At 42.4% G+C, this 24,084-nt stretch overlaps 1 protein-coding gene across 4 annotated transcripts in view; it reads left to right on the forward strand.

Moving 5' to 3' along the window:
• Positions 1-1,321: 1,321 nt before the first annotated feature.
• The window catches only part of PLXNB2 (plexin B2), a 250,146-nt gene continuing 227,383 nt past the window's right edge, over positions 1,322-24,084 (forward strand). For 2 of the 4 annotated variants that reach the window (XM_083859523.1, XM_083859522.1), the window contains exons 1-2: positions 1,322-1,429; positions 10,083-10,185. The gene's annotated coding sequence lies outside the window, so the exon portion shown is untranslated. The remainder of the gene's footprint in view (positions 1,430-10,082; positions 10,186-24,084) is intronic. The other 2 variants (XM_083859525.1, XM_083859526.1) reach the window with 2 other exon arrangements.

A 24,084-nucleotide genomic window follows, 5' to 3' on the forward strand; every position in this document is an offset into this window, starting at 1 on the left:
CTCCAAACTAAAACCCCCACAAAACTCTATATTATGTTTGAATGGCCCCCACCCACTGTTAGGTCTGTGATGGCATTTTGCACAGCCAGGGTCTGAAAGCCACTCTTGACAACTCTTTCAAAAGTGTAACTTTACTCTTGCCCAAGTTTTTTTGAGCTGATTTTTATTTATCTGGTATTTGTTGCTGTTTTGAGATGCAAAGATAACTTTTCAACAACTTCCGGTTTGGAAGCATGGAATTTGGACCAGCTGTCTCCTGTTGTTTTAGTAGGGAGCACGACACACACAGCATTTAATAAAGCTGCACTCAAAGTGCCAAGAGCAGTTAATTAATTACTCCTTGAAACATTGCTGGTTCACGTTCCACTGATGGAAAGTTACAAAGTCTAAACAACCTGACCAAAACTTACCTGAGCCATTCTTCTAAGACATCCCTCCTTTTAACAGATTATCCCTACATTAGCTATAGTTGAGACAAATTTAACATCTGAACGTGGAGATGATGATGCTACAGCAAGGCAATGGTGTGTTCACAACGGGTGGAAAGTGGGCTCTGCAATAACTCTGTTGACCTTTTTCTAGGGGAAAGAAATGAAAAATTTGCACATGGGCTTTCTAGTAGAATGCTTGAGCAGAGAAAGAACCTGCAGAGATTGTGATTTTAGAGAGTTTATCTAACAGGGATAAACCCTAGAGTACTTCAAGTTGAGTAAAGCTGATGGCAGTGACATACTCGGGCCCCTCGGCGACAAGGGTGGACAAGAGAGGAGACAGCCTCTGGGTGCTCCGAGACTGTGCGGGGAGAAGGGGCGGGATTACACTGTTCCTTCATGTTCGGGAGCGTCCCCAGAGCACCGCTGGGATTCGACAGGTACCCGGGGCGGTCAGGTACAGACCCGCAGGTAGATCTTTCCCAGGGCACGGCCGTCCCCCCGGAGAGCGCCGGGGAGGCCGAGCCCCGATCCGGCCGCGGGCAGAGGCTCCCCAGGAGCAGCCCCTGGCAGTCCCCCCGCTCCCCCCGTTCCCCCGAGGGCCCAGGGGCGGCTGGGGCTCGGTGCCCCCGGCGCTGGCGCTGCCCCCGGCCCGGCCCCGGTCCCCCGCGGCTCTCCGGGAACTCTCCCCGGCTCTGCCTGGCAGGCGGGCAGAACAAAGCGGAGACAGGCAGAGGAAAACCGGGAGAAAGTACGGCTCCTGCCGCCTCCCAGCCCTCCGCCTGGATCTCGCTGCATGAGACAGCGCTGCGAGCGGATCCTGACCGGGGGCAGGGGGTGGAGAGAGGAGGAGGAGGAGGAGGAGGACGGACAGAGGGAGGGAGGGAGAGAGGGAGGGAGGGAAGGAGGGACGAACGGGAGCCTCTCTCCTTCCCTGGGCTGTTTTTTCAGTTTCCTGTTCGCATTGTGCTCACAGCGGATATGTGCTGCGCCTACAGGTGTGTCCCCTCCTCGCAGCTCTTTCCCGGCTCCCGAGCTTAGGCTCTGCCTGTCGGGGGGCGGCGGCGGATCGTGACCGCCATGTGATGATTATTTCTCTCGGGGCGTTTTCTCTCTCCTCTGTCTCTCTGCCTCCCCCTCCCTCGCTCCCCGCCGCTCTCGTCCTTCCTCTCGGAGGTGGCCGCAGCCGCTGCCGCCTTCGCGCTGTCTCCGGCTGCTGTGGCGGCGGGGCCGGCCGGGAGCATGGGCGGCCGCCGGGGGCTGCCGTAGCGCCTCTTCCAGCCACCGCCACCCAGCCCGGGCCGCCGGGGCCGCCGCTCCCGCCCGGGCAACTCGGACGGTCCGTGCCCGCGGCTCCTCCCGCCGGCGCCTGCACCTGTTGAAGGTAACGCGGCCCCGGCCCCGCCGCGCTCCGCGGGATGGGGCGCCGAGGGGAGGGGGCGGCGGGTTCCGCGGCGACTTCCCCTGTCCCCCCCAGCTCGGGAGCTGCTGAGTTGTGGGTAGAGCGGCTTCTCTCCTCCTCGGCTGCGAGGCCGGGGCCGGCGGTAGGCGGCGAGGGCCGGGGCGGAGGGGGCTTTCCACCGCGCTGCCCGCGGCCAGATGGTTTTGGTTAAGGGGCTCCCGGGCGGCGGCTCTGGACTCGGAGCCTTTCTCAGCAGCCGTGCGGGGCGGGGAGGGGAGGGGGGGAGGCGCGGGGAGCCGCCTCCTCCCGAGGGCGGCCGGGGAGCGCCGGTGTCCGGCGAGCTCCCTCCGCCCGCCGATGGAGGAGGCTGCCTGCTCTTCCCGGGAGTTTCGCAAGCCCGGAGGGCCGGGGTCAGCAGCCGCGGGTTCGCGGCCGGCACTGGCCCGGCGCCCGCCCCGCGCACCCACGGCTCGGGAACTCGGGTGGGATTTTCCTGCAGACGCGGTTTGTCTCTTTGCCGAGGCTGCTTTAAACTTTCTTTCCAAACTGTTAATTAGATACGCTGTACTTTGCTCGTGTTCCGTGCGGGCGAATGGGAGTGCGAGGCTGGAGAGGCTTGTGACTCAAGGCATAGTTATTCGGGAGGTGCGGAACATCTCTGCGTGCCCCGTTCAGGCTGGGCTGTACCTGTGATTTGTGACTTTGCCACCTCCGAGACTTCGCCGGTCTTGGTGACACCGGGAGGCAGAAGTGATCTTTAACACTTCGGGTCCTTTTGGGGTTAATCAGACACTCGGTTGAATACACAAAGGAGGAAGTGTGTGTTTATCACCTCTCTGAAATCTGATGGAAAATGGCATTGCTCTCGTCCACGAGTTGTAACACTGTGGTCCTGTCCCTATCGCTGTGCTCGTCATCAAAGGATAACTTGCTCGTGAGGGAACTTATGCTTTTGTAACGAAAGCTGTTACCTTGAATGTGATGATGAGCTTATTGAACACCAGAGGGAACTCTGAATAGGTAATTTATTCGAGGGAGATATATGCTTATTTTACTGTTTATGTTCTCATTACAATGGAATCTAGGAGGAAGCAAAGGTTGGTAAGTAATAGGCTGCTGGTATGTACCTAGGATTGACTTCAGTTTTCTTTACAGTTCTTTTCAGAAGACATCAACTCTAAATTTGGGCTAAATTGTTTTTTCCTTTTTTTTTTTTTTTTTTTTTTTTTCTTCCCCCCAAAAGCTTGAAATGTGCAACTGATCTTGCAGGAGCAGGGTTGTGTACTATGCTATAGGCAAATTAGTTGGGAGACCTGTTCACTATTTGCTAGGAAATGAGATTATACATGCATGTTGGGCTGATGCTTAATGCCTCACCTGCCTCTTGGGGTGTGAGACAGATCCAGCACACTTGGGTACGGGGGCTGCTGCCCACAATTGATATAACAGACTAGAACATGCTTCCAGCCAAAACAAGAGGGAGGAAGGAAGTCTACTTCCAAGCCTAGCATGGCTTGTCCTCCTTACCTAGAATACTTGTGGATCTAAAGCCTAGTCTGATTGCCTATGAAGTAGAAGATAGTCTTTCTTAAAATACATGACTTGAACAAATACAGGAACTAAATGGTGTCAGTGTTTGGGAAAGGAGTTTGAATGGTGGCTTCTGATACCAAAAGCTATTTAAATCATCTGAGATCATTGAAAGAAGCTAGGGTCAACCCATCAAAATGTGATACTGTATTTTGTAGTAACATGAACCCTCAAAATGTGCAACTGAAGCTTTGGCCGCTCATGATAGTCTGTTACAACTGTGTTGATAAGCAGACTTCTTTGAGACTCCTGGATAGCCAATGACATGGGAAGGATAGCACAATAAATACGTTTGTGACTCTGACTCAACATCCAGAAGCTGATGCATTCAGCTGTTCATCCTGTCCCTTTGCCAGAGGTTGCTCTGCCATTCAAAGTTATTTTCTATTGAACTTTGAATCTGCCAGAGTTTACAGACAGGCATATGAACATAAACTATATTTTATGGCTGTTCATATTAGTGTGTGATGTTGTGAAGTCTGATAGCATGAAAGTCCTATGTATCTCTCTGTTGTTGCAGAGAGACAAAGCAAACAGCTGGCGTCAGCTGAATTGAGCTGCAGTTGTGAACCATAGTCCATAAGCATCTAAATTCTTCTGAAATGGCAGATGTGAGTCCAGTGAAGTACCTTGTACCAGAACTTGGTGGGCAGTGGCAGCAGGGAGGCAGCTCTGCACAAGGAGAGCTGTTAGGTTTTGGTTAAGGAAGGTTCTTCTTAACAAGAACCTTCTTGTTAGGTTGGTCAGCAGCACGTGACGTTCTGGGTTTCAGAAGGATGTACTGAATGGTGCACCTGAACTGACCTCTCTTCCTCTCCTCCTTCATTCATTCTAGGAATCAGAAAGTGATGAAAGTTTTTTTGTTTGTTTGTTTTTTTTTTTCATTTATTTAAGCCTTGCTTTGTTCATTTGACTTGAAGATTTGCTATGTAAAATATCCTCACTAAGGGCAGAGCATTACTCTGCCTGAATTTTCTACAGATGATGTTGGAAGTTGGATGAAGGCTTTGTATAGCTTTACAAAAACTGGGAGTTGTTTGCCTCATATGCAGAACACCACTAAGGACAAATTACATTCTGAAGGGAGACCTCTTCATGAATTCCTATTAAGAACAAAAAAGTCACACTTAATTGTTGCAAGTGGGTTTAGATTCTGGCTCAGTTTTGAGAAAAAGATTTGCACATTTATTTATTTATTTTTATGAAGATGTAATACTAAGCGCTTCTGTTTTTATAATGGCTATAATTTGGAAATTTTCATATACTTTTAAATTATTTATTGTATGAAGCACTGAATGAAGATATTTGTTACACTGGTGCCACATTCAGAATATTGAATTACAATTGTAAAATTAAGGTAACAAGCTTAAATTGGGGTTTGCAACTTTAAGCTCTTGCCAGCAAGCAGTTAATGGCAACATTAACTGCTAGAAAAGTAATTGCTACCGTTCTTTTACTGTCATTTTGTTCTCACTTTCCTCCAGTCAGCCTGTTCCGCAGAGATATCATGAATATTCACTGAAATAGCTTGGCATTGTCACTTATGCAATTTCTCATCAGATCCAATGTGTTGATGAGCTAATGTGCACTTGATTAAATGTACTTGATTTATGCAAACAAAAACTCTAGGTCCTTCTTGAAGTAAAGTTAGCACCTGCACAGCTATTAGTGAGATGAGAGTCTAAATAATTATGATGAAATTAAATAAACAAACAACTTCAATGTAGTATTCCTCCTACTTCTTCACTTTTACTTGTTTTGTTCAGTTCAGTAGTGGATATTTATTCTGGCTTTTCTTGCAGGTTTTCTGTGCACCATAGGAAATTGTAAAGCTCAGTTTATAGTGGAGGGTCTATTTAAATGGCTAATACTAGGTGGGAAAAAAAACAAACAAGCAAAAGAGTATTGTTAGCTGTAATACGTCCTGGGCTAACTAGGATCAGTGGCGTAGTACTTAAAGAGTTTTGTTTAAGTGTGAGTGTAACTAGGATTTGTCATTGGTTAGTTAATCCTTGTTGAAAATAAAATCAAATCGCATAGCCTGAGTAAGTGATTGAGGGAGTGTCTGTTGTAAAAAAAAAAAACACTCTTTGGATAGTAAGTGGTTTAGCCTCTTACTTTTTAATTGATCAAACACATGGAGAAATAAGGAGTTGAAAATAGACATTTTATTTTACCATCAGTGGCTTACTGGTACAAAAAGCTCTCTAACTCTCTACAGAACTTCTCAAATCTGGCTACAAAAAGAGGCCATAGAGTCCTTGCCCCTGGAGGCAGCAGAGGATGGATAGAGGAGGGAGAGGACACATGCTTGCCCAAGCTCTGGAGCAACCAGACAGACTGGAAAGCTCTTCAGAGGATCTTGTGGACCTGGGGCTTACTTTCTTTGGGCAGATAATAATTTAGTTATCTGTTATATGATTGTAACAGTACTTCTGTTTCTGTCTCTGCAGTTGAATCTCTGGAAATATATAACTTTGAGATCTCTCTGAGTTTCCATCTCAGGTGGTTGAGGGAAGACTTACTTGTTGTAATGTCTAAAAGTGTCTGTGCTTAATAAATGTTACTAACAATTATTAAAAAAATCTCGGCATCAATGTGATGGTCAGTCCCTGCTCAACTGCTCAGCCTGACACCACCGTAATACAAGACAGAGTTTGCCCCCAGGAATGTGTCAGCAGAGCTGTGGTCACCAGCCACGTGCTTGCTGGGACGCTTGGTTTCTCTTTGGAATTCAGCTTCTGGGAGCTGGCGCCAGCACAGATTGATGATTAGCACCATGTCGAGTTCCTCAGGCTCGTCAGCCTCAGTACTCATCAGGGGACAGAGTCCACCTGGCACCTTCTGAAACACTTCCGACCTTGCTCCACCTTTGTAGTTAGCTTCCAAGTTCCTGCCTTTGTAGCTTCACTTTCGACATGCCATAAAGCTTTGAGATCCTGGAAACAAGTGAATTTAGTAGTTTTGATTTATTCAATCAAAGTGTGTCTTCAAGAATTTAGTTAGATAGGCTGAGAAGGTTAGGGATGGAAAAGAGAAGGCTTTGGGATGATCTAACTGGCTTTCCAGTACCTGAAGGGAACTTACAGGAAAGATAGGCAAGACTATTTATGAAAGCGTGTAGTGACAGGACAAGGAGGGATGGGTTCAAATTGAAAGAGAGTAGGTTAGATTAGCTATTAGGAAAAAATTCTTTAATGTGAAGGTGGAGAGGCACTGGAACAGGTTGCCCAGGGAAGCTGTGATTGAGTGCCTCATCCCTGGACATGTTCAGGCCCAGGCTGGATGGGGCTTTGAGCAGCCTAATCTAGGGGAAGGTATCCAGGGGTGCTGGAATGAGATGATCTTTGAGGTCCCTTCCAAACCAAACCTTTCTCTGATTCTATGATTTATGTAATTTGCAGTGAATGGCTTTGGTATTACTTGGCAATCATAGTTATCTTTATGTTGCAGATGTCATTCTTTTTGTCTTTTTAAAAAGCCTTCTTAATACTACAATAATCCAGGAAGCTATAGGAAAACTTTGCCCCTAAGATGTCCTAATTCCGTGTTGGACCTTCAAGTAGATCCATCAGAACCACTCTTCAAGATTAGGTACTTGGAAACTGCCTGTGAACATGATTTTAAATAAAAATCCATGGGATGTTTAGCACTTAAACTGAATTATTCCAGGACTTACTGTTTTATAACAAGGTATGTTCATGCTAATTGCTGAACAGACCTGACTAGCATATTTCTAGTTAAACTGGATTAGGTCTGCATGTTGACTTGGACTGAAGGAAGCTTTCATAAAGCTGATGCTAATCTTGCTGTATCTAGAGGAATTATTAATGTGATAGCTCTGTGTCTCTGAGAAGGGATGCAGAAAGCTTAATGTTCTGTCTATACTTACTGACTGTTTTAAATATGTAAAAATTTAAGGAGTGAACTCCTCACATCTTTTTCCCCAGGGCTCTTGTTTATCTTCTAGATAGTTTAAGAAGAGATAATATCTCTTTCTGACATCTAAGAGTTGTATTTAAAGAAGATCTAGCTCTTATATTCCTATTGGCATCACTGTTTAGAATTTATGAAGGACCATTTTTTTAACCAATGTTTGCCCTGTAGGGAAATGGTTATTGGTCAAATGTATTCAACCCCAGGGAGAAAGCAGAGGGCAGAAAATATAAACCACATTGATCTGGTAAAAAGGGTGCAACTGAAATACAAGGTGAAGTTTACCATCCTGAATCAGGACAAGTTAGTAATCTTTTGCTGGGGTTTAAACTAGGCCTGCAAAGCAAATAAAAGCTTCTTCTTTCCTGAAGATACACGGCACTGGGAATGGTTAATAGTAGAAGGGTATGATTTCTTCAGGTTGCATTAGTTAGTTAGTTAGTTTCTCTTTAATGGATGTGATTATGCTTATTGCAGCCGGAAATCCAAAATATGCAACATCTCTCTTAAATATATCAGAAGAACATTAATTTGGCCTTCCTTAGTGTCTTGTCACAGTGTGTGTTGAACTTACATGCTATCTTCATTTAATCAGTATGAGACAAATTGATATAAACTTAATGTTGGGCTCGTTGAATTGTAGGACAATAAAAGCAGTCGTTTGATCTCTTCTATTTCCAGTATTGTGTGATTAAGTAGTTTAAAAGCTGTGATTTTTTTTTTTTTCTGTGCAGTTTTGACACACATCATCAGCAACTGGAACTTTTCCCTTATGAACTGAGTCACACCTCATGTAAACTGCAGTTGTGGTTATGATATGTGCACATCTCCCATATGGGTAGAAGTTACAAATCTAAAGAAACAACTGAAGTGGGTGACTTCCAAGATTTTTTCCCCCACACATGTCAAATGGCAATGGTTTTGTCTGAAAGGCTCTAAAATGTCTTTGCAAGTACTTTTAAGAAGTTTTTCAAGTCAGTAACTTTGCAGCCACAAAGCTGACTTCATGACTTGGATTATGCATGTGCTGTATGGTCCAGGTGTTGCCACCTTCTGCTTACCCAATCTGTTGAGATGAAAACCAAAAGACTTCATTTGCCTTGGCAATCCAGAGTCCTAAGTGGTGGTATGAGTTTATGTATTAGTAGGTTGGATAAAACTCCAGAGAGGTGACATCTCTGTTTATTAACAGATGGCTTCTTGGTTTGACATTTAACTGGGGGAAGATCTGCAAGCATTTCACAGTCCATTGTGCATTTAATTCATTATTTGGTAGCACTGATGAAAATGCAGGGCAATATCCTTGTGTTTTTTGGGTTTTTTTAACTATTTGATTGAAGGGGGGGTTCTTTGGTTTTGGGTTTTGTTTGGGGTTTTTTAAGATTGTTATCTAGAGTTTAGGGTCAGCAGAGCTGTCAAGTCCCACACTTGTTTGAACATCTCACTTGGCTATTGATCATGAACCAAACAAATTATAGGACTAAAGCATATCTTACCTTGAAAATTCCGAGGAAAAAAAACCTCCATCTTTAGGAATATTGTTCTTACTTGGTTTTGCTTTTTCAGAATTTCATCTTGTTTCTAACAAGAGCCTTCTATGCTCTTGAATTGCATCTGTTTGTCCCTTTTAAGTTTTCTTGTGGCTGTATTAAAGACTTTTTGTTGCTGATTTTTTTTTTTCCCCTAAAGATGATCAAATAAGCTGTCAGTTGTCTGGGTGGCTTATCAGAAGGACTGAATCTTTAAATCTGATTATACACAATGCTTTTAACCCCCTCAGATGCTAATTGCTTTTGTAGGTCTACTTTGTATGTTCTAGAATTTTCAACATCTCCTTTTGACCATCAGCCATGGAACTGGGTACCATATTTCAGTGTCACTCTTCAGTGCATGCCCCATGCTGCCCCAATCATTATTTCCATTCACCCTCATATCTTTGAACCCAGGAGCCACATTAGCCCTTCTATAACCACAAAAGTTCTGAATGTGATGATTAGCTGTGAGGCTGTGTTGGCCTCATCCCTTTTGCTTTCCTTGTTTCAGAGGTCACAGTCCTCTGATCTGCAAACCTTTCCTGCATCCCTTGTTACTGAATATATATATTTGCATTCAGACATCTTAAGGTTGCTTTGATTGGAATGAGCACAACTTGACAAGTAATTGTGTTAACTCTGTGATTTGCCTTCTGTTTTTATTTCTCATGTTACTAAACCGTGTAATCTCTTAATTTTATTATAAAGGACTTGCTTATTTCCAGGTAGCTAATAAAACACTTAGGTAATATAGAACATAATTCCAGTAATTTTGAACTGCAAAAGAAGCATTACAGTTGTATCGTGATGTTACTCACTAATGACAGCTTTTCTGAGATCTTAAAGTTAACTTTTACATATTTTTCCTGTATGTTTTGATGTTCTATTTTTAAAATCACAAAGATTTGATATCTGTTGCTTATGTCACATCTTTAAGCCTTCAGTTGCTGAAAAAGTCTTCAATGTGATGCAAAATCAATAGATTTCACCATCCTTACTCTTACCCTTTTTATATTTATAAAGATAAAAATGAGGAACTTTCTGCAATGTCTTGAGATGCCAGCTCCAAAATGATTCCTCGCTTAGGATGCCCATAGGCTCCCTAGGCAAGCTCTTTATGTTTGATTGTACATATTGCTTTGTTCCTTATCTTATGTGTTCTCTGAAGCATCTGTTCTGTGTCTCTTCCAGCAGGAGCAACTATACACCAAAAAGCACTTCATCCCAGACTCTATTTGCACGGAAGCCTGAGCCCCAAGGAGTCCCTTTCCCTAGCAACGCTTGTGCTGCTCAGGTGGGCTAAGAACTCATTTAGACTGAGGGTTTTGTTTTAATCTCCATTTCTTCTTCCAAAGTGTTGTGCTGCTTGCTTGAGAAGGAGGAATTTCTTGTGTAGAGCACCACAGTGCACTTGGCTTGGTGCTTTGAGATGAGAGATGTTTGTGGGATATATGGGTTTAGGTTGAAATATTACAGCCTCAAATTTATTGTAATAATCTGGTATGAAAATGTAAATACGTGTAATTACTTTCTAATTGTCCTGGATATTGTCTGAGTCAATTGTGATTTTTATGCATAGTTTTGTATGTCCTGGACCTGTAGTGTAAAAGGACATTAAGCAACTTGTGGGTGTGAATCATCTCCAAGTTAACTTAGTTATCAAAACATAGTATCTCAATTGCTCAGCCTAACACTTTCCACTTCACTTTTGCAATGTTTTGCTTGTTGCCACTGTTCAAATTTAAATGCCTATTTACTTTTCCCAGATGCAGCAGTTAGTTATTCTCTTTTAATTTTGATCCTGATGCCTGTAAAATGAGTAAATGTAAACAGCATTCTTAATGCTCTTAATGCTATTTTCTCCTACTGATTATTTGAAGAGGCAGACTGTGTTTTCTGTTGTCTGTGACTTAATTAATCTACTTGAATTATACTTGAACAGTAACTCTGATATCTGAAGAGGGTTCAGCAACCTTGGAAGTTAGGGGCTTATGAATGAGGCAGCACTGAAGAGTTACTTTATGTTATTACTTAGCTTGTTGGTAAAAGAAGGTATTTGCAAACTCGTGGTCAGAAATGGCTACATACTTACTTCTTTTTCCTTCCCTGTTAGAGACTCTTTTCTCAGATCTTTCATGTGTAGTAACTTTGCATGGATATACAGGTCTCTGTCCCAAACTGAGATGCTCCAACACCATGCTAATAATTCAGTGGCATCAGTCAAATGAAACTGGCATGTTTACTGGAATACCAGAAGTCTGGCCTGCTTTGTGTGTAGGTTTGGTGTCCAGACTGCCATCTATGCAGTCCAATGTATGCAGTGGGGTACTGTAGGTTTCTTGACTGCAGACTTCAGCACAGTGGTTTTGTTGCTGTCTTTAGCAAGTAATTTAATTTCTCTGCGATTTTGTGGTGTGTTTTGTTTTGTTTTGTTTTGGTTTTTTTTGTTTTGTTGGGGGAGGGGTGGGTGGAGGGTGGTCTGAGTGGGTGTTGGTTTTGTTGTTTTGTTGGGTTTTTTTTTTTCATTGATTCACTTTGGGGCATTTTGGGAAATCTGTAGATGAAAAGTACAATTTGGTGGTATTTTTGTCAAGTATAAGTAGGGCAAGTAGATGCTGCAGCATTCTTTCTTGACCAGAAAGGTTGGGGACCTGCTAATTCTCTTACGTTATCCCATGTTGCTTTCCCAAAAGCCCCTATGCAAAAGCAAACCTTGCATCCCCAGATTTCCTGGCTTGAACAAAGCTTCCTACAAAGCACTTTCACATCGTGCTCTCTGTATCCATGAAATGACTTGGCAGGAGGGAGCATTTTTGTTCCAAGTGGGTTAGCAGCGGGCACAGACCATCATTCAATGATATGAAATCTTCAGTGGCAGCTCTACCATCACTGGCCAGTACCTGCTTGGTTGTGCTACCATGACTATTTTGTGGAGGTGTGCTATGGAGTGGACAGTAGAGCCAGCCTACCATTAGACTGTATTTTATGTAGCTGTTATATGGCTTTTAAAAAAATGTTTAGCAGTTTCCCTTCATCTCTGCTGTGTTTTCACAGTATGGCCATGCAAATGGTAATTTGATAATGGTAACATAATAATTTGCAATGTTGGACTGAGAAGCTGGAAGGCAACCTCCACAACCCCCCCTCCCAAAAAAAAAAAAAAAAAAAAAAAAAAAAAAAAAAAAAAAAGGATTTAAGACCTGCTTAAAGTAATTTTGTTGCCAAGTTCTTTGTGTAATCAAGCCTCGCCTGTGTCTGTAGCTCTCTTCCCTTCCTGCCGGTCCCATCCTGGGTGGCCCTATTAGTCAGGGAAGAAGAGGCTTTTGGAAATAGAGTTAGGGTGTTGAGTTTGTGCTTTCAATAGCAGCCATGCTCCTGTGTAGCTGTTCTTTCATTTCAAATAATATGAGGTGGCTTTAAACTAAATACAGCCTTTTTACATAGATCTGGCTAGTGCCCTTATTCTCTCTGGGTGCTCTAAATATCGTGTTCCTGTTCACTTTGTGAGGAAGCTTTTTTGGTGTCTGTTGGTTTTCTTTCTCAGCTGATGACCTCCAGTGCACAGCTGGCACTCTCCTGAAGCATTAACCACGCACAAAGTCACTTCCTTTTCCCTCTTACCTCAGTTTAAAAGACTTTGCTCTTGAATCTTGTAAATGGGGTGATAATTTCAAAGCAAACAGCTTCCAGTCCTTTCTTGCCAACTTTTGCCCACAAGGTAGGCAAAGTAAACAGACCAGTTAAGAAATTAGTTATGTACTTTCCCTCCTAGTGCAAGACATCCCAGGATGGTTCCTAGCCCTTTAAGTAATGAATAAAGGGAGAGATGGAGAACTGGCATGCCCAAGTTGCATTTTAATGTATGGAGCCATTGCACAGATAATTCATATTTTACAAGCTTTAGAAAAACCTTGTAAAATGTTAGGCTTTAAAAAATCTCTACTATTCATATATTGAACATAAAAGTGTTTTATTGCGTGCAGCAGAGAAAGAAAATCAAAATACCTAGGATAGGCTAAAAGAAATACAGAGAATTTTCTTTACATGTTAAAAAAAAAAGCTTTGAAGCAAACTTCACCTAAATGCAAGGAAGATTCTTACCTCTGGTAGGCTTTTGGAGGGAGCTTAGAAAGATTTTCCAGTGCCATCATGATGTTTATGGGTTTAATTTGGGAAGCTGTGACTCTGGGTGCTGTAATGGTGGGTATGCAGCAGTTACAGGGTATAATACCTATAAGAGGATATGCAGATGTCATTTTGGTGTATTTATTAAAAGGAGACAAGTCTAGGCAGCTGTTAAAAAATGTGACTTTGAAAAAATTGACAAATAAATGGCTAATGCTTAATGTATTTAGCTCCATCCTAGGTATTGAACAGTCTTTACTCTTTACAGCTTAGGAAAATTTGTTAAAAAACTAGACTTATCAACTGTGAGGCTTAGCTACAAGGGTATGTTGAGGCTGTAAAGGGGAAAAAACATTATGTGATCTCCTCCAACTGAGATAGGGCAGGTCCTGAGAGTACAAGGCCTGCAGGAATTCAAATCAACAGTTGAGTTATAATCTGAGGCCATGAGCACAAACACAACTTCAATTTTATGCTCATGTATGTGGCAGCACAAGGAGGAAGCTGGAGCCCTCCTGGTCCCAAAAGAAGAGCCTTCATTATCAATTTTACTCCCTTGGCATGACTCAAAGGGCAGTATCATAATAATCCATAGTGGTACTCCTCACATTTCTATCCACTTCACAAAAGAAGCTCTGCACATGGAGTGTGCTTTACTCATTTTCAGAAACAGGATTTCTGTTAAATATATATATATATATATAATTGAATGAATTATATACAATATTTATAATATATTTTATAGTTACTATCAAAGGTTTTTAAAGGAAAGTATGCTGTCTTAGGGAAACTTTCCCTTCATGTTTCCCAACTGAAGGTTACGAAATTTGCTGAAGATGGAGGTTTTTAAAATAGAAATTCCTTGAGTTCCATAAACATTAACTCAAAACACCTGAAAGAATGTAACATATCTGTCTTCTGGAGTATTTCATTTGTACTTGTGCCAAAAGCAGAGCAGCAAACTTGGCTGCAAGGGCCCAGTTTGGCTGTACTTGTAGTCCCTGGAATATATAAGAAGATTTTTTTTTAATATAGATTTAATGCTAAGCTCTAATATTTACTGGAGGGAGAGGAAATATTACAATTTGAGTAAATTTTTTAAAGTTGTTTATATTTATATATTAGCCACAAGGTAAGGATGATGTGTTCCTGAAATAGTTTCTTTTAAAATAGCTATGCTTTAATGCAGCATGAACTCAAACATCCTAAACCACACAATTTTTTGGCTCTCCAGTTCAAATAAACCTTACCTCAATTGATATATATATTTCTTTTCCTGAGTGAAATTATGAATATCCTCTTTACAAACCGGAAAGAGGGAAGGTGTTGAATTAGCTTCTGCCTAGTGTAGCCCCTTTAAAGCAGACATTGCTTTATAAGATTTAATTCAGCATCTGCTTTTTACCTGTGAATCCTTAATGAGGTTAAAGCTGTCCAGGTAATACAATTAGAAATGTGATGCAAATTGTACCAAAGCCAGGAGATTGTCAGCCCAGAAGCTTTGTGTATGAGCTACAAATCATCAGAGCAACCTTTCCCTTCCCATTCTCTGTCCATCTCCTGAGAAAGAAAAGGCAGCAATAGTAAATGGAAGAGACTGGACCTTCCTGGCTCTACTTGGTGCAAAGTTCAACAAGCCACATAGGAATCCAGATTTTTTTTTTTTTTTTTTTTTTTTTTTTTTTTTTTTGTCATTTTGTACTGTTTGAATGGCTTTCCTCTTGCTCTGTGGGCAGACAGAAGGCATTGTCTTATCTACTTCTCTGTCACAGTTACAAAGCCTTGCTTTTTCTTCAGACTGTGCATTTTAAGTATAGTGGGGATAGTATAGTTTTCATCTGGAGAAACCTGGCAACAGATTGCTGAGTGATGGGAAGGTTGACTAATGGGAGCAGTCCTTGCAGGAGCTTCATGTTATTTGGCTGTTTGAAGAGGAGATATAAAAACTTGGTGTCTTCTAAGTTACATTTTTCTTTTTGTGGTGTGAGGCTACACATATAAAAGTTTGAGAATGTTGGAATATTTTTCTTGTTTCTAAGTTTAGCTATAAATATCTATGGCCTACTTAAATAAGCTTAACCTGTGTACTTCAAAATGAATAGCAGATTACAAGAAAATCAGATTGCTTTCTTCAAGTAAGCTGTTGGGAAACTTATAACATTTGAGAAGGTGAATTAAGTGGAGGTGTGGAGATGGAGTACACCAAACCTCAAGCTACCTGCAGGGCACTCTGGAGAGAGAAATTGACTTTCTACTCTGTGAAGATGGAGGAAGCATCATGCTGACTCATCTTCCCACTTGGGAGTTGTTCTTCAATGGAGAGGTCTATTATTAAATCTTTTTCAGGAAATGAGGTGGCTGCCATTTTACAGGAGAGCAAAGTGAAAGATGGGTCTGTTACTTACTTGCCCAGGATCACAACTGCAGATTTATTCCCCAGGCCTGCATATCCACGAGTAAAAATCTTGTGTCCAAACAACTTTGTTCAGAGACCCTCCAGGGTCTCCTTCTGCACAGTGACCCTCAGGTGGTGTTTTGGATCTATTTTGTATGTAAATTTTATAAATTCAACTAGCAAGATCACACAGATGTCGCAGAGAGTGCAATTTATGCAACAAAATTCAATTGTGAATCTGTACTACTGGGTCCAGTTAAAATAAAATATCAGTCATGAGCAGAGACATATGAAGGAAATCCTTTGCTAGCATTTCTAGGCAATGCTGCAAGTGCTTCACTGTTCTTGGAGTGCAAAATCATTCCTCCCTCCTAAAGAGCATCCAAATGTTTTAATATTGACCTGGAGATTAAAAGAGCCCCAACAACTAAGTGTACAGCTAGCATTCTATTACTGTATTGAATAGCTATTAATATGGCTGCTGTGGGAGATGGGGCAGGAAGGGAAGCATGGCTGCCTAGAGCTGCAAACATAATAGCTTCTAAAGTTTTAAAATGCTCCTTCTGTCTCCTCATATGTGCATGCTACCTGCCATTCTGTGTTTGTATTTTGGATGTTGATTTGGGGAAAGATTTGATTTGACACTACAGCACAGCTTGAGGAACCAGATGTACAGAATATTAATATCTGATCTTATTTCATTAGTATCAATTTCATGCCTGCATTCCAGAGAGGGTTAATATTAAGCCGGTTTTAATCACAGCAATATTTTCCAGATTCCTAGACAAAATGCACCAGCTGGTTTGCACTAAATTTTACAGTACAGGAGACAAGAAACAGACTTCCTCACAGAAAGGGAACGTGGCTGTGTAAGTCCTGGAAGCACGGGGAGGTTTCAAGCACTGGGCAGCATGTCTTGTTTTCACAGTGAGGTCTGGCAAGGGTAACACTGAAAATCAGAGGGACGCCTAGTCTTGGCTGTGCTCTCACCTTGGTTTCTGATGTTGCTGCTCACCTCAGGCTCTTTGCTCTGATCCCACCTTGGCTCTCTTTTTGACTTGTGTTTCTCTCTCATGGCAAGTGGCAAGCTTCTAGGAAAGCTGTGGTTTTGGGCTGGCTTTGTGGCTGTGTTTTGTAGCTGTCCACTCTGCCCCCTGCATCCCACCTAAAGGAGAAGTGATTGTGCAGATACTTGTTGGAAGTTGGAGGAAACATTGCAATGCCTGATCTCCTGTGAATTCTTTAGACATTATTTTTTTTTTTTTTTACACAATTCAGATATCCAACCTTGGAAGAAGTGAATGAACCATAGCTTCATTTTTTCCTCCACTTTTTTCCACCACATAAAATGGCATAATTAAATAGCAGCTATATTGTTTTACAAATGCCTCTATGCGTGAAATTAGTGCTTCCCAAAAAAGCCCTAAAACTGAAAGACTCTGCAGTGTTTGTTACAGTAAGTTAGGCCTGTGACATTCTATCCTCTGAGAAATATTCCTGCATAGAATCTAGTTATCCAGTTCATCAACGTGCATAATTTCTTCCACTGCTCCACTTTGAGTCGAGATTGGATTTTGTGAAGATGTCTGCAGAGGAGTTTTATGTATGGAGCTGTATGAAAAGAAAAGGTTAAAAATTGTGGTTGCAGCAGCCGTTAAAAGCTATAGCATAAACGTTCACTGCTTTAAAATATGAAAAAAACGGTGTCTTTTAAATATCAAAGGGATTAGTATTAATCCAGCACTTGTGATTTTCTTAAATCATGTTATTTGCATAATAATACTCACCACCTGCTATATCTTCAAAGCGCTTTTCAGACATTAACTAATTGATCTTTGTAACACCCCTGTGATGTAAAGACCTGTTATTATCCCCAGTCTGCAGATGTGGAAACCAAGACCCAGAGTAGTTGAAGGAACTTGTTGGGTACAGGGCTGAGACAGTGACATCGTGGGTGCCATGTCTCTATTGTCCTGTCTTCTGGCAGTTCCCACTTGCAGCACTTCCAGGGACAGCTACAATTTCTTCTTGCCTCCCTTTAGGAACAGAAAAGGAACCAATTTATTTTTTCGTGTCTTTGGAGGGATATTGTTGGGAGATTTTTTTTGTTCTGATTTTGAGGGTGTTCTGCTAAATGATTTTACTTTTGTTTTTATTTGCCCTGTAGTCAAAGACAGATAAGACAAAAATGCTTCTTATAGCTTCTTATTGTCTGTGTGCACCACAGCGAACAATGAGAGCTTTTGGGCACTTTTTTCTTTGTTCAGGACACATATGGTTTTCTTAAAACACAAGAAGTTCCATCTCAATATGAGAAAGAAGAATGTAAAGAACTTTACACTGAGGGTGGAAGAGCAATGGAACAGGCTGCCCAGGGAGGCTGTGGAGTCTCCCTTTTAGGAGATATTCAAAACCTACCTGGATGTGTTCATGTGTAACCTGCTTCTGGTGTCCCTGCCTTGGCAGGGATTGGACTAGATGATCTCCAGAGATCCCATCTAACCCTAACAATTCTGTGATTCCTATTAGTAGTTTTTTGGTCAAACGTGCCCCTGCTTGTCAGAGTAAGAAATTATTAAAATGAGAAGTGACAGGGTGAGTTGTTTATCGTTATAACATTTAAATACCTATTTCCATCCTGTGCTGGCAGTGAGCAGCCGTTCCCAGGTGCCTGCCAGAAGAGCAGCTGGTGTCTGTGATCGAGGGCTGCTCCAGCAGTGGAAGGCCGGGGTGGTGCTGCCATTGGGATGGCAGCATGTTCCCAACATCTGCCTCCTGGTGTTCCTTCACCATGTAACTGAGGAGGCCATGGGCCTGTGTTGCTCCAGCCCTCGGTGGTATGGGTGACATGCAGGTGACCTGCAGGTTCCCCCAGCCTCCCCCACTGCTTCCTTTGGAGCAGAGCTTAGTAAAACCCCAGGTGGGCCTTGGTAAGCATTGGGTATCTGGAGCAAAAATGAGGCAGAAATGGAGGACAGACAGGTGTCACACACCTCAGTCAAAGAAGAGATATTAAAAGCTCTTTCACGGGTAATAATCTCAGTTTAAAATGGGGTATTAAAAAAATATATTACAGTCCCTTTAATCTGGCAGTGTCACTCCAATACTTAGTGCAAGAGCTTAACATTAAAGTGAATGTATTTATTTTTACATGTTTCAGTGGCATTTTCTCCAAGCAGGAAAGTAAATCTTGTTGATGGAGCACTTGGAGTCCATCAGTGCGGGTTCAGACCAAACCACAGGAAAAGCCTGTGCCATGCCAGCTTCCAGGAGATGATTTTGGATAACCTGGATGATTTTGGATAACCTGTGATTTCCCAATGCAATGTCCATGCCTTCACAAAGGCTGCAGCAGTGACAAAGGAGCATATTACTTCAGCAAGAGACATGGCTATACGTATCTGCTTTAGTTATTTGGCCAAACAGGGCCAGGAGAGGTGAGGAAATGGAGCACAAACCACTCTGAATTCTGTTGTACTCCTGCTGGGACAGATGGGCTGTGATCTCTCTTTAGTGCACAAATTACAGGGTTTGCAGACCTTTGCATGCCTGTGTATTGTTGGCTTCTCTTCACTCCCTGGAACACCATTTCCATACACCTCTGTTTATTCAGGACAGAAACGGGTCCAGCTTCAGGTGATCGTGTTTCTTGTCCCCTGAGGTGCTCCCTCCGTGATTTGTGTCATTTTCAGGTGAAAGGGGTGAAACTGAAGAGTTCCTTGTGAAACACTGATCCTAGAGGGAAGGGCAGCTTAGGAGAGGGAGGAGAGTGGGCAAAGCTCAGGTCATGCTTCAAGTGAAGCTTGGTGACAGCTGAAGCACTCCAGTGACAATTATTCTGCTAGTCATGAAGTTGGATAAAAGGTGGGTCATTTAGTAGGGCTGGAAGCATGGGGCAGGACACAAAGGGTGATACAAGCTGTTTGGGGCCTGGGGTTGAATTCAGCTTGTGAGAGGCATTGTGTCAACCCAGTGTGCTCCTCTGGCAGCCTTGCACTGCATGGGAGAAGGGTTTGGCTGTTGTGTGCCCAGTGCTCCCAGCAGCTGCAGTGGTGCCCCACTGCCTCCTTCCCTGACAGAGGACGGGGCAGGCCTCGCTCCAGTTGGAGTCAGCAGCACAGGAGTCTTCAAGGGAAGTTGCCATGCTCACAACTATATCAGATGTTTTTATTTCTTGTGGCCAAGGGCAGCAGTGTGTGCAGTGACCCCAGTCACGGCATTTGGGATTGGGCAGTATTGCTTGGGCTGATGGCAAAGAAGAGGTTGAGTTTCCCTTCCTCTTGCTTGGCAAGTGCTTTTTGGCCATTCATGACAGAATTGCAGCATGGACAGTGATGCCCTGGCTTCTAAAACATCAAATGGAGGTATGCCCTCCTGAATTTTGGTTTTGATCTGAAACTGCTGGAAGATGGTGGTTTGTTGTACTATTAATGGCAGATGTACCAAAAGGAGTTGTAGAACACTTCTTACTGTAACATACTTCTTGTAATCGGGGCAAAAAAGTTTTTAAACCCAAACTTATCATGTTTCTCTCCCTTAAAGTAGTCAAAGGAATAAAAATATTGTTGGCACTCAAGGTTATGTTTCAGCCTTGGGATTTTTTTTTTTAAGCTTGATGTTTATGAAGGATGCAGGGCTGTCTGCAGCAGTGAATGACTTAGGTCCAGCTGAACTTTCTCTGTAGCATCCCATCAGAGGGCCTCAATTTTGTACTGCAGACAACATCAAATGTAATTTATTCTTGGCCCTTGGATCAGACAGTTGAGTTTTTAGATTTTTTTTAAATATTATTCTGAATACCTACTCAGTTTTGGGACTGAGCTGATAGCTTCCTAGGAAACCTGGGCAGCTATCAAATAATGGTTAGTTTTGATTTTTTTTCTTGTAGATTCTTCTGTAATATCAACCCATGGGAGACTTCTCAGCAAACTCAGTTTATTTAAAAGAACATTTAAAATAATGGAAAATAGATTTGAGGAGAGACTTGAAGAAGCCATATGCTGACGGAGTCCATGCTCTGTCATAAGGCAGAGAATCAGCTGTTATTAAGCCATTCATTGAACCTCCTCCTCTAAAGGAAAAGACTTGGTAGCTGTCATTCCTCTGCTCAGCTGTTATTACTGTGAAGTTTTTCCTGGTCTTTATCCTGCAACTCCTGGATGCTATTTAGGTCTCTTGTCTTTAATAGACATGGTGAACAGTTCATTCCCTTCCTCTGTGACTAATTTCTCCCTACTTGTGTCCTCAGTAAAAGCTAAATCACTTGCCAATAATTCTTGGGTCCTTGAAACAGCAAGAAAGCAAGCTTTTTAACTGGTTAGAGTTCTCTTAAGAAATAACACTGTTTTGTCAACTTATGCAGCCTTGAACTTGTTTGTGAGCTGACTGTAGACTCTGCAACTGGATAGGTTTGTTTAGTAAACTTTTTAAAACCTCTCACCTTTTAAAACCCAATTGTTTCCAGACTGGGGTTATAAATGGGGTTCTGTGCCTCTTGTTTAATTTTGCTGTGAACAGAACAGCTAGTGTCTTCATTCAAGGGCCTGCCTTGCTTTGTACCGGCTGATTTACAACACAATGTGTAAATGTAGTAGCAGTCTGGAACAAAGGAGAGCTTGTTTATCCAAACAAATTTGAGGGTGAGGGTGAAGAGGTAAATTGCAGCCTGTTCACTGAACTGCAGCTTGAAAGCAGAACGAAACGACCGCAGGGGAAACGTGACAGGGAAATGATTGGGGGGGCGGGTTTGGCCCAGCGTCCCTGTAATTTTAGGGTAGTGCTGACCCAAGGAGCCCAGGCGAGCTGTCGGGGTGCCCAGGTGCCTCCTGGTCCTTTGGAGGAGCTTCGCTGGCAATTAAAGACTTTTTGTAAATGGTTTTTGTGCTTTGCTCAGAGCAGTTCTTCTGTAGTCAGTTGCATAGAGTCCAATGTAACCTCTTGGCAGGTGTTGCTGTGGTTCCCCAGTCCACAGTGCCTTTGCTGATTGCTTCTACTTGTCCTGAACTGAAGCCAGCGAACACATTTCTTGGATTTAAGTATTCTGAGTATTTTAGCCTTATTGTTAAGCTTGAGCATTTCAGCTATAACAGCTAAGTCTATTAGCAAAGAGATTAAATTGTGAAGAAGTTATATTGCCTTGTCCAGACATGAAAAATAAATCGTTAGAAATAGGCTTCCATCCAAGGCATGATCACTCCTGCAAAACAAACTGGACAGAAATACTGTGGTGCTTTTCTGTGCCTTGCATGCTCGCTCTTTGCACTTCCTGTAAATGAGTTTGCTACCTAATTATGAAATAGGTTAAGGAGGATCGCCTATTTCAGCTGTATTGATAGTGCTTCCTAATGTTGGTTGCAATTGAGGCCTGGTTTGCTCAAAATCTATTTTTTATTCTGCCTCTGCTACCATATATCATCTTGAAAGGGTGATTTGCAGGGCAAGGAAGGCTGGGACCTGAATAAGGTGAACTCTTCTTTAATGCTGCTCATCAGCTTCTTGGCTCAGTCGCATCCCGCGTGCTGTGTAGTATTTACTGTTGTACCAAGAAACATGAAGTTCCATCTGTCCTTTGTTTTCCTGCCCATTAAGTACAAAATTCATTTTGGGGTAGCAGAGCTTTCCTCTAAACTTTTCCTGAGCTATAAATTATGGCTTTTCTGGAGTCTTCAGCCTTGCCTGTGGGAAGAACACTTTCATTTGGTTTAACAGTAGATGAGTAATCTAGCTACAGATAGTGATTTTTCAGTTCAGCTGCAGTCAGCTTCTTGCTCCAACTGTTCCACTAAAATTTCAGAGGTGGCAATCAATTCCCAGCCAGCCTCGTTTATCCTCCCTTTGACTTTTCTTGTTCTCTCCTTAGTCTATGACACTGAAAAGTACCATCTTATAAAGCATGTGTGCTGTATTCCTGTTAATGGTTTTCAACACAGTTTTATTAAGTCAGGTTGCTGACCTGTTTTTGCTCTGTTCGGTCATCACCTAGAATTTTAGCACAGATACTCAAATATTTCATGCTTGCCACTTCAAAACAGATGAACAGTATCTCTTCAGGAATATATTTTAACTTCTCATATCCATTTCGGTTCTTTCCACTGTAAAATGGAAAGAACTGGGTTAGCATTAGTTAAACTAGTTTATCTTGTTCTCTGTATAATAAATATGAAGCCAGGCTGAAAGCCCTCGTTTGATGTGCAGGTCCATTTAAAGGCACCCAGACTTGGAACACATCCTTTTTATAACTGTGAGATCTGTTGTTCAGATGGGTGAATGGATGAGACAGAGAAATGGGCCTGCAAGCACAGGGGTAGGTGTGATGAGGCCAGCAGGGAAGCTCCTGATTCAGGTCATGGGGCATTTCTCAGGATATTTGGGTGAGGGAAGAGGGGTACCCTGATGGTGTGGAAGCTGCTGCCCCACAAGGTACTGGCAGGTCAGCAGATGGAATGCACTGCTCTTGAGATGCTTGTTTTTGTTTCTCTAATTAGAATGTAAGGTTAATTTCCTCTTGAGTATGCTAAAGAGGGAGGCTCAGTCTTCAGGGACTAAAGCTGCCTGGAGGTGTGGGGGGATTGTTTTGTTTTGTTTTAAGCAATTAAATGTGGTATGCACTGTTCCTTGATGGAAGAACAGAAACTTCTTCATAGCTCTTGTTTTAAAAGTTATGGGCTATGGGTCAGCCCATAAATGTTATTAATTTCATGTGGAGTGGCTAAACTTCCTGCTGACTTAGGTAATGTACCCACTGAGCTTGGATAAAAGGTTAGAGATGGCAATTACGGAAAAATCTTTTTCCATTAAGCTTTTGTAAGCTCAACCAAGCCACTGTCAATAATTACTCCTTTTTCCCTGCTATTGTGGACTGACTCTAATCCAGACTTGCTTTGCTTAATTTTTTTATTGCTTGAATGTGCACACTCAAGATACGTGGAGAATATCAAGCAACATTGAGTACACACTGAGCAAATGCATTTGCTGGATGTACCTGGTGTGTTAAGCAGTGAATGGATTTACAGTATGTTTGTAAGTGGTCGTAATTGGGCTGTAAAAGTGCATGGTCTTGCGCTTTTTAATTCTCTGTTTGTGTCTTAAGTTGAACAAGGCATCTTGCAGAGTGGCATTGGGCTGGAGGAGGGGGTACAGGAGGGCTAGAAATAGCAGCTGTTTGTTTATGCCAGAATTTTTATTCTCTCTTTTCCTTCTCCCTTTCCTAGGGATAGTCTTATGCATTCCACCCACTCTCATTCCCTTCTGGTGAATGTGTGTGGATGTGCTCCAGGACCATATGTGCTCCTGGAGACAGACTTCAAAAGAAATTCTAGACTGCCTAGAGAAGCTGTTTGAGTTTAGATGAGGCCTGAATTTGCCGACTGCTACAGCATTTCTTTTGAAGAACCACATGGCAGTGCTGCTGTTTCTTTCCTTCAGCACCTTTACACACTGATGAACACCCTTAGCCCCCAAAGCAAGTGAGCTGCTGATAGGTGTACTCTGTATGAACTTAAGCAAGATGAATTTCACTTCAAGGCATCCACTCAGCCAGGCTTTTGGTGGCTAGTTGACATGCAAGATTTTGTGATATATTTGCCCAGCAGTGAAGATAATATGACGTTGTTTCTTTTTTCCCCCCTCCATGCACAATGATTTCTTCAAAGAAGATTTTACCAGCTGGTTTTC

Source organism: Zosterops lateralis (assembly GCF_965231275.1).
Source record: "Zosterops lateralis genome assembly, chromosome: 4".
NCBI lineage: Eukaryota > Metazoa > Chordata > Aves > Passeriformes > Zosteropidae > Zosterops > Zosterops lateralis.